Source organism: Petaurus breviceps, unplaced genomic scaffold (assembly GCF_028583685.1).
Source record: "Petaurus breviceps papuanus isolate PSGF00001 unplaced genomic scaffold, PetGlider_PUasm1.0 77, whole genome shotgun sequence".
Taxonomy (NCBI): Eukaryota; Metazoa; Chordata; class Mammalia; order Diprotodontia; family Petauridae; genus Petaurus; species Petaurus breviceps.
Window position 1 is genome coordinate 22861350 of NW_027186492.1, and position 11831 is coordinate 22873180.

Consider the following 11831-nt stretch of genomic DNA (forward strand, 5'->3'; position numbering starts at 1 on the left):
CAAAACCTTTGAGTTTGGTAAGATCTACCAGAACTTTGAGCCTTTGAAAACTCATCACCTCCACACCATGATAGGCATAAGAATAAGAAACTGAAAAGAGACACAGTCACTTATCTAAGGTCATGTGGTCAGTAAGCATCTATGTGCCAAGCTCTGTGCTAAATTTTAAGTATACAAAAAAAATGCAAAAGATAGCCCCTGCCCTCAAGTTCCTGGTCTAGTGAAAGAGAGAACATGTAAATAATTTTGTACAAACAAAATATGGTACAGGACAAATTGGAGATAATCAACAGACAGAAATCACTAGAATTAAGTGTCAGAGATGAGATCAGTAAGAGTTATTTAGAGGGACTTCCATAGCAAGGAAGTTTCTTCTCCAAGGTTCTTAAGCAATTACTGAACTGCAGGGGCAGAATAGGAAGACCCTGGGGACTAAGATTTCAGTTTTAGATCCAGCTCTGTCATGACTAGTTCTGTGATCTTGGAAAAGTAACGTCAGTTTCCTGAGCTGTAGTCTCATCATATGTTGTGTGTGTGTGTGCATATATACATAAATAGACACAACACATGTATATTTGCTTGGAATCTTGTACCTCTAATCAAAAGGAGAACAAAAGCAGGGAGACAAAATGGCATTTATACTGAGCTAGATACTATCAAGAGTAATCACAATATAGGAAGGTACAAGCAGTTACTATAAGAAGAATAGCAGTAGAGATGCAATTCACGGAAGACAAAATGCAAGAAAGGAGTTATCAATAAAAAGCCTCGCTTTAGATGTCTAGCCTCAAATGCACAAAACAAATTAACAAGTAAAACAAGCAAAAAATCTTAAAGCAAGGAAAGAAATTCGACCTCATGGTTACCACTGAAGGAGGGGAATGACTGGAATACGGCTTTGTAAGAGTGTAACTTATTTTAAAAGAATGAAATTTGTAAATGGCTAAACAAGTTGTGGTATATGATCGTGATGGAATATTACTGTGCTACAAGAAATTGTGAGATTGTTGATTTTATAAAAATATGGAAGGATTTGCATGAAGTAATGAAGAGTGAAATGAGCAGAACCAAGAAAATGTGTATCATAACAGCAATATTATTAGAATAACTGTGAACAATTAAGTTATTCTGAGTATTATAATTACTCTAATCAGCTACAAAGGACCTATGAAGGAAGATGCTATCCACCTCCAGAGAAAGAATTGACAAATAGAAGCATGCATAAAAAAATAAATAAATAAAAAGGTAGGAAGTGAGGAAACCTACTAGGATTGTATGCTAAGAAAATGTCAAGGCCTTTTCCCTGAAAGGAAAATAAAAGATAAGGTTAAAACTAAAGAATGTTCCAGGATGGGGAGTTGTCAGAGTAAATTGAAGATTTTAAACAGCAAGCTTAGCTAAGCATGACCATCCCTTTGGAAGGTCAAGGCAAAAAAAAAAAAACAAAGAAATTAATAATTTAACTAAATTCAAGGAATTGGGATGAAACAATTAAATAGTGCTAAGGGAGGAATAGACCAGTACCAAACTAATATTGTAAAACTGATCACAGGAACCAATATTGACTTAAAAATAAATGCAAAAGAAATAAATATTAGAAAATCCAAACATAAATATCATAACTTTAAATGAGGATTTGTTAGACAATTCAATAAAAGGAGATAGAATAACAGAGTGGATAATAAAACAAAATCCTTCCCTCTCATTATTTTACTACATGTAAGAGACACATCGGAAAAAAAAATAACGGTATGTGAAAGTGTCAGAGATGGCAGCTGGAGACTCAAACAAATGAGAAGAACTACTATTCTGAAAGTGATTGTCACCAATTAGAAACTTGTTTGCTAATGTGGAAATGTTTGCAACCTGGGAAGTATTAGTCAGTCTGTCTTTAGAATTTGATACAGAAGAAAAGAAAGTCATAGTCTGACATGAATCCTATATTTGGGGAAAGCAGATTTGGAAGGGTTCAGAGAAAGATTATGTCAAATAACAATGTTTTAAAATACTATAACAGAACCCAGCCCAGAGAAAATTAATAAATACAATTTAAAGATAAGAACAGAAAATGTGGAAAGGGAGAAAAGGGAGTTTTTAAAAAAACTAATGTGGATAACATAGGGAATTCATCAACCAAATTAGATCTTTTTAAAGGTATGCATAGAAGATAGAAGCCAGGGCAGAAGATAGAAAATGAATAAAAAGGCATGGCATGATTCTATAAGAATACTGTCAGGTGCACTAAAGTTCAGACCAAGTATGCCTCTAGATATGGAAGGAAATGACAGATGTGATTACTGAGTCATTGTCAGTAATCTTTAGAATCAAGAAGAATGAAAAACATGTTGCGTGACTGAAAGGGGCAAATAGTCTTCTGATTTTCAAAAGATGTGGGTTTGGCTTTAATTTCTGGCAAAATTCTAGAATGTATTGTTAAAGGGATTGTTAGTAAACACTTAGAAATGGAAGTAGTAATCATAGTCAGCATGGCTTCTTCAAAAATAAGTCACATCAAGCTGACTTCATGTCCTTTATCAACAGACACAGAACTATTAGATCAAGAGAATAAATGTAGTTATACTTTATCTAGAAGTCAGAAAAGCATTGAACAAAGTTCTCCATCCTGTCCTTTTAGACTAGATGGAAAGATGTAAGTTATCTAGACTAACAGGATAGAGATTTAGAGTTGAAAGGGATCTCACCTCCCCCTCCTTTTATGGATGAAAAAACCCAATGAGGTTAAATGATTTGCCCAAGGGCACATAGCTGGTAAAAGTATGAGAAGTGAAATTTGAAGTCAGGGCCTTTCACTCTGAAGCCAATGTAGTTTCTACTGTGCCACAGTGCTGATTTGGAGTTGACTGAATAACTAGATCCAAAGAAAGTCATTAATGGGTTCTTGAAGGAAGACTCTAGTAAACCATCCCAGTGATCTGTGCTTGGCCATGCTCTATTAAACATGTTTATCAATGACGTGTGTGTGTGTGTGTGTGTGTGTGTGTGTGTGTGTGTATAGATGACATGGTCATCAAATTTTCAAATTGAAAAGTCACAGAGAATATATTGAATGGCAGAGTAGAGATCCACAAAAGATCTCAAGATTAGGCTAAATCTAATAAGATGACTTTTAATAAGGATCTATAGTCTTATACTTTGGTTCAAAAATTAATTTTAAGTTAAAGTTTAAACTGGGGAAAATTGGCTAAATAGCCATTAGTTCAAAAGAGATTGGAGGGTTTTAGTAGATTGTGAACTATGCATCAATAATAGGAAACAAAAATAGAGGAGACAAAAATAATGCAAACAGATTGGATTAAGAAAGATTGAGAGGTGGAGGGGCAGGGGAGACAGAAAGAGAGAGAGAGTGTCTAGAACAAGGAAAATAAAATGTCTTTATGTAACCTGACAATGAATTCAGTACTGGCTATCACATTTTAGGAGAACAAGAGAAAGATGAAGAGGATCCAAAGCTTACAACCAAAAATGAAGTGTCTTAAGACCATGCAATATTCATATCAATTGAACAAATGCTTACAAAAACAAAAATAAAAATTATTTCTTACTTTGCATTAATGAAAATTTCATCTTTCAAAATGTAGAGGAATCAATGTATTGAATTGCTCTACTGGACTTGATTCTTCCCAACATGTAAGAACTGGGTCCCGAAATAGAAAAAGCTATATATCACCTTGGAGAAGAGTGATCACTGCATCTTAGCATTTTTGAGAAAGGAAAAAGATGAGGGCCAGGCAGGGAGGCAGTGTGTTATAATGTCTAGAAAACCAACCCTGGAGTCAGGAAACCTAGGGTTGAGTCCCTCCTTTGACATATATTGTCTGGGGGACCCTGGACAAATCAGTCCAGGAAGGGTAGGAAGCACTCTAGAATAAAATATGGGTCTAATACAAGAAAAAAAATTGTAAATGATACAAAGTTGAGAGGGAGAGCTAGTGGGTTATATAAAAGAATAATGATTTAAAAATATATATCTCTAGGGGTGGAGTCAAGATGGAAGAGTAGAAGCAGGACCTTGGCCAGGCTCTGGCTTCCACCTTCCCCAATCCATGTAAAAAGGGGACTCTAAACAAACTTTGGAGCTGCAGAACCCACAAAATGACACAGAGAAGCTAACCTCCCACTGAGGACAGCCCAGCAGGCCAGCAGCAAGTAGCTAGCACAGGGGTCTGGGAGCTGAGCCCAGCCACTCACAAGCCAGGGGCGGGCCTGACCAGCAGCCAGCTGGAGGGACTTCAGATCACCAGCAGCTGTGACTGTTTCCAGATTTATCAACAAATAGATGTGAAGGACAAAGTGAGAGGTCAGTGCAGTCTGGACTTTGGGACACAGTAGTGGGAAGCTTTTGCCGTCAGGGCAAGAAGCCACTGAGATGCCCAGCACAGCCAGCCAGTGCCACATGGCAACTTCAGCTCCTGGCCTGCAGAGTGTAGGGGAACCAAGCAACCAGGATGAGGGGTAATTGCTCTTGCTTTAACCTGCTTAGAACTGGATTGCAGTCTAGGGTGGAGATCCTGGGGTGTGTGACCAGCTTGCCAGAGCATGTGGAGGCCTCAGAGAGGGCACACAACTAATACCTCTGGCAGTTGAGAAAACCCCAGCATTTGCTATGAAAGATCCCCTGTCTGATGCCAGAGTCCAACTGTGGCAAAAAGCCCAGGTTCAAGTGAATGAGGGGCCACATGACCAGACAAAGAAAGCAAAACAAACAGAAGACTCCAACATTAGGCTCCTATTTTGGGGACAAAAAGGAACAAAACATAGAATAGGAAGAAGACAGTGAAGTCAGAACTCCTGCACCAAAAGCTTCAAAGGAAAATATGAGCTGGTTACAGGCCATAGAGGACTTTAAGAATCAGATAAGAGAAGTGGAGGAAAAATTGGGAAGAGAAATGAGAATGATACAAGAAAATTACTAAATGAGAGTCAGCAGCCTAACTGAGGAAAATCACACCTTAAAAAACAGATTGACTCAATTGGCAAAAGAGCCTCAAAAAGACAATGAGGAGAGGAATGCCTTGAAAAGCCGAATTTGCCAAGTGGAAAAAGAATCTCAAAAGCTCAATGAGGAGAATCATTCCCTCGGATTTAGATTGGAGCAAAGGGAAGCTAGTGACTTTAAGAGAAATCAAGATGCTGTTAAACAGATCCAAACAAATGAAAGAATAGAAGGCAATGTGAAATATCTCATGGGCAAAACCACTGACCTGGAAAATAGATCCAAGAGAAATAATTTAAAAATTATTGGACTACCTGAAAGCCACGATCATAAAAAGAACTTAGAAATCATCCTCCGAGAAATTCTCAAGGAAAATTGCCCTGATGTTTTAGAACCAGAAGGCAAAACAAAGGTTAAAAGAATCCACTGATCACCTCCTGAAAAAGATCCCAAAAAGAAAACTCCTAGGAATATTATAGCCAGGTTCTGGAATTCCCAGATCAAGGAGAGAATATTACAATCAGCCAGGAAGAAAAAATTTGAATATTGTGGAAACACAGTCATGATAACACAGGATCTTGCAGCTTCTACCTGGAGGGATCGAAAGGCCTGGAATAGGATATTCTGGAGGGCAAAGGAGCTGGGCTTAAAACCAAGAATGACCTACCCAGCAAAACTGAGTATCATCTTTCAGGAGAAAATATGGTCATTCAGTGGAATAGAGGACTTTAAAGCATTCTTAATGAAAAAACCAGAGTTGAATAGAAAATTTGACATCCAGATACAAGAAACAAGAGAAGCTTGAGGAGGTAAACAGGGAAAAGAAATCATAAGCCACTGATCAAAGTTGAACTATTAACATTCCTACATGGAAAAACAATAATTATACCTGATGAAACCTTTCTCAGTATGAAAATAGTTGAAGGGAATAGAAATATATATATATGTATATACATACATACATATATGTATATATACATACATATATATGTCTATATCGGAGGGTATACGGGTGTATGAATATATGTGCGAATGTGTGTATATATGCTTACAGGTATACATAGATAGAGGGCACAGAACCAATTTAATAGGAAGGGATGATACTTAAAAGGGGAAATTAAGAATTGAGAGAGGAATATAATGAGAGGAGATGGAGAGAGACAGAACAGGGTTAACTATCTCATAAAGAAGAGGCAAGGGAAAAGGGTTACAATGGAGGGGAAGAATAGGAAGGCAAAAGGGAATGGGTCAACCTTATTCTCACTGAATTTGGCTCAGGGAGGGAATGAAATACACACTAAATAGGGTATCTCACCCAACAGGAGAATAGAGGGAAGGGGATGAGAGGGGAGATGATGGAAGGGAGGGCAGGCTGGGACGGAGGGAAGTTGGAAGCACTCACTTTTGAAAAGGGACAGGATCAAAGTAGAGAATAGAACAGGTGGGTGGTGGGATAGGAGGGAGGGAAATATAGTCAGTCTTTTACGATATATCTACTATGTTAATGTTTAGCATTAGCTACACATGTACAATCCATACTGAACTGCTTTTCTTCCCAGTAAGGGTGGGAGACAAGGGAGGAAGGGAATGAATCTGGAATTCAAAGTTCTAAAATCAAATGTTTAAAATTATATATACATATATACTATTATTAATGCTATCTTACATGTAATTAGAAAAGAAGATATACAGGCACTGGGGCATAGAGATCCACCATGCCCTACTGGAAAAGTCTAAGGGGCGTATGGGAGAAGATATGGGAGAGAGCAGATTGGAGGAGGGGATATCCTATGGGACTGCTATTCTGGGGTGGTGGGTAGGGGAAAAATAGGGAGAAAATTTGTAACTCAAAATCTGGCAGAAATTAATGATGTAAATCAGAAGTTAATAAAGCATTTGAAAAATTTTGTAAAATATATCTCTAGGCTAGGTCTCAAGGAAGGTCCTTTAACAGTCCAATCACTTACTCCCCTCAACAGACCTCTCTCCAAGCATTTGGGACTTTGTAGACTCATTTCTCAATGATTAGCATACACTTCCTCATACTCTTCCTATCTCAATGATTCTGAAGTCCTAGTTGTCATTCTACAAATCCCATTTCCCATCTCTCGTGGCATATTTCCTTATTCTCATTCCCCTAAACCCAACTCTCTTCCCCCAATGGTCCCACTCCAGACTTACCCACTCCATTTATTGCATTCTCTGGAATGCCTACTCCAAAGCTAACAAATTTGCTTTCTTCTTAAGCCTTTTCCTTTTCCAATCCCTCCATGTTCTGGTTCTCACTGAAGTCTGGACACCCTTTCCAGTCTTATTTTCACTTTTGCTTGACTTACTGGTCATGATGTGATTTTTTTCTTGATAAAGTAGTTATACTTTATCTAGAAGTCAGAAAAGCATTGAACAAAGTTCTCCCTGCTGTCTTTTTAGATTAGATGGAAAGGTGTAAGTTATCTAGACTAACAGGATAGAGATTTAGAGTTGAAAGGGATCTCACCTCCTCCTCCTTTTATAGATGGAAAAACTGAGACCCAATGAGGTTAAGTGACTTGCCCAAGGGCACATAGCTGGTAAAAGTGTGAGAAGTGAAATTTGAAGAGATATTTTCTCTCCATTGACATTTCCAGGCTCTCCCACTACCAATATCACTCAGTAACCTTTCCCCCTTCATTCCTCATTTAATACAAAATTATCCTCCAATCAAGATTCTGAAACCTATTATCTCTTGACTCTCAGCACATTCTTCTTCCTTCAGTGCCTAGTTTATAGGCTTTCCACTACAGCTACTGCCCTCACACTAGAAGACTTCAAGATATATATTGATATTTCTCAAAGATCCTAATTTCTTAGTTCCTCAATCTACTCGGTTCCCATTATCTACCCCCATTTCACATCAGCCTCACAAGGGTTACACTTTTGATCTTGCTGTTACCTACATGTGTTCTACTCCCATGTTCATGAATATTGAAATCCTTTTATCTGATCATATTTTATTATTCCAACTTTACCTGTGTCTATGATTCCTTTGGAGCAGCTAAGTGGTGCAGTGAGTGAATAGTGTGCCTGGCCTGGAGTCAGGAAGACCTGACTCTGGTTGTGTAACCCTCTCTGCCTCAGTGTCCTCATCTGTAAAATGAGTTGGAGAAGGAAATGGCAACCCACTCCAGTATCTTTGCCAATAAAACCCCAAATGGAGTCATGAAGAGTCAAACACAACTGAAATGACTAAATAACAGTAACGATTTCTCCATCCACCTTGTGACCTCCAATCCTTTCATCTCTCAGTTCTTTTCCAGGACATTACCCTTACATTGGCTATACTCTCCTTTCTTCCCTACCTCCCTGCTCTGATCAATCAATTCAACTCTGTACTATCATTTACATGAGTCCCTTGACCCTTTATCCTATTACCAGGCATGCCTTGTCAAGTGTCAACCTTGAGTTAAGCCCATCTTCGCTACACTTCGCTTCCATTCATATATTGCTGAACTGATTTGGAGAAAAATCCTAAAATCACGTTGACTGACTCAACTACAGCTTTGTGTCACAATCTAAAGTGGGCCCCTAATCAATCACTATACCATTCAGCACTTTAGCTATTACAAACCTTTTCACAGTTCCTCAAGTTTTCCACGGCACCTTCTTTCATCCTCTCAGGTGAGAACCTTGCCTCTACTTCACTGAAAAAATCAAGGATATTTGCCAAAAGCCCTCTCTTCTCCTCATCTCTTCATCTCACATCACTCAGATGTCTTTCCACATTATTTCCTCTTTCACCCTTGTCCCACATGAAAAGGAAGATCTTCTCTTCATTAAGGCAAAGCTCTTTACATGCACCTTTGATCCAATTCCATATTATCTGTTTCAGCAAATTGTCCTCTCTCATCCCCTTTTTCTCCTTAATTTTCAATCTCTATCTGCTTGTTCCTTCCCTGCTGCCTACAAATATGTCCATGTTTTCTCCATCTTTAAGAAACCCTTATTTTGGGGCGGCCAGGTAGCACAGCGAGTAAGAGCACCAGCTCCAGTGTTGAGAAGACCTGGAGATCGAATCCCGGGCTCAGACACTTAGCACCCACCCAGAAACACCTGGCCGTGTAACCTTGAGCAAGTTACTTAACCCCAATTGCTTAGGGGCGGCCAGGTGGCTCAGCGAGTAAGAGCACCGTCTCCAGTGTCAGGATGACCTGGATCAAATCTGGGCTCAGATACTCAGCACCATACCCAGAAATAACTGGCCGTGTAACCTTGAGCAAGTTACTTAACCCCAATTGCTTTAAAAAAAAAAAAAGAAACCCTTATCCCTGCTAGCCATTATCCTATATTACTCCTTCACCTTCATGGCTAAAAGACTTGAGGTTATCTATAATTTGGTCCTCTACCTCCTATCCTCTGTCTTCAGATCTGATCATTCAATTAAAATTTCTCTCTCTACAGTTGCCAATAATGTCTTAATTATCTAATTTAATCACCTTTTCTCAGTCCCCATCCTCCTTGAATTCTCTATAACTTTTGAAACTATTAATCACCCTCTTCTCCTGGATACTCTCTACTCTTCAGATTTTTGGCATCTCTTGGTTCTCCTCCTACCTGTCTGACTATAACTTATCAGTATCTTTGACTAGATCCTCCTCCAAGACCTACCCAGTAAGGGTAGGTATCCTCTAGGGATCTGTCCTGAGTCCTCTCCTTTTCTCCCTCTACTCCATTTCACTTGGTGATCTCCTCAGCTCCCACAGTTTTAATTATCATCTCTATGATGATGACTTTCAGGTCTCTTTATCTAGACCTAGTTTCTCTCCTGAACTCTAGTCATGTATCTTCTTCTTTTTGTTGGTGTTCAGTAATTTCAGTCATGTCCAATTCTATGAGACATAAGGATGCTGGAGTGGCTTGCCATTTTCTTCTCCAGCTCATTTTACAGATGAGGAAAGTAGGTATCTGAGGCTGAATTTGAACTCATGAAAATAAGTCTTCCTGATTCCAGGCCAGTGCTCTATCCACTGTACCACCTAGCTGCCATGCATTACCAACCATCTATTATATATCTTAAACTAGATTCCTATAGCCATTTCAAATTCAGCATGTTCAAAACAGAGCTCATCTTTTCTCAAGAAAATGACACCAAGGTTGCAAAACTGGATTTGTGGGAGAAATTTCATCGTGTCCTTGATGGGAATAGGGAAGCTGAAAAACAAGTAGGATTTGGATAAAAAGACAAGCTCTGTTTTGAACATGTTTAAGTTGAGATGCTATCTGATAACGCATGGGAATGGAGCTCAGGAGAAGACTAAAGTTGTCTCTCTAGATATGAGAATCAAACACATAGAGATGATCTTTGAATACATGGTAGCTCTCCTCAGTGGTCTTAGCTACTATCAGCACTAAAAGGTGGGAGACAGAATGATGTGGAGAGTCATAAAAGGCCTCAGTTCAAAGCCTGGCTCTGCTGGATAACAGCTGTGTGACCTTGGACAAGCTATTCCGCACCTCTGATCCTCTTCTGTAAAAGGGAGGGTTTGGACTAGATGACCGTCAAGGTCTCTTCCAAGTGCTAAATCTATGATCTTAAGAATTTTAGAGAAAGGAAAAGTGTCTGTATGGACTCCTGCTGCTGTTATCCTCATCTGGGTTTTAGAAATAATAGTAGTTCAATATATAATAATAGCTCAATCATATACATCACTATATTATATATAAATTATATATATAAATATAATATACAATATAACAGCTCAATAATAATAATCAATAATTATATTGATGATTTATTATATTTAAGGTTTATAAGGTGCTTCCTCATCACAGTCTTGTAAGGTAGGTAGTGCAAGTAGTATTATTCCCATTTTACAGATGAGAAAACTGAAGCTTAGATAGGTCATGTGACTTACTTGAGGTCACATAGTTGGTCATTGTAAGGGAAGGATTAAAAAACTGAGTCCAGAGTGCTTTCCACTCTATTATGCTGTCTTTCCTTAAGTCCCCCCGCCCTTTATCATCGGATTCTCTACTGATGAAAAAGGATGACAAAAGGGGGGAGGGGAGAAGGGAGAGATAACCCCTTCCTTTTCTAGCAACTTTTACCTCTGAGGTTGCATGCATTGTGACTTTATTATGCTGTAGAAAGAGCACTGGAATTCTGTGACTGGCTGTGACACCTTGGGCAAAATCACCTCTCTGGATCTTAGTTTTAGAGATTTCTAGAGGATTTATTAAGTTCTTTCCTTTTCTAACATTCAGTGAGTTATGAAGGATTTCACCTGAGTAAATAATGTTGGGAGGGAGGAGACTAACAGGATGATTTGCCCCAGCCACACATTCCTTTAAGGGAAAACTCACACCAGTCTCTCCACATTACTTAGGCTAGTGGATAGTGGATAGGGAGGGATGCCAACTATCACTGCCCCCACAGGGCACTACATTTGCTAAGAGGGAAGGGGGTCCATGGCTCACCCGGACCACTTTACTTGTAGCCACTCCTCTCCCCCCACCCCTTTCTTGGATGTATACTCCTAGTTTGGCCCTGGATCAGAGAGTACGTTTTCATGTGTGATCAGCATTGTTTGACAATCAGGAAATGGGCAGGCTGGAGAATGTCAGCTCAGCTTGGCTCTGTCACTCTACTCCATACAGATCATGTAAAAGAAAACTTGGCACAGTTAGAATCCTGTGACTGTGGCCTGTTTGCCAGATACGATCATGTCCCCAAACCACCTGGATAACAATAAATACCAATCATCCTTCAAAGCAGCTCATTTGCACTCTGTGTGGCTCATTGGAAATAACCAATTGGTTATTTGGTTCCAAAAGAGCTTAACCAGAAGAGCAGTGAAAGAGAGAGAGAGAGAGAGAGAGAGAGAGAGAGAGAGAGAGAGAG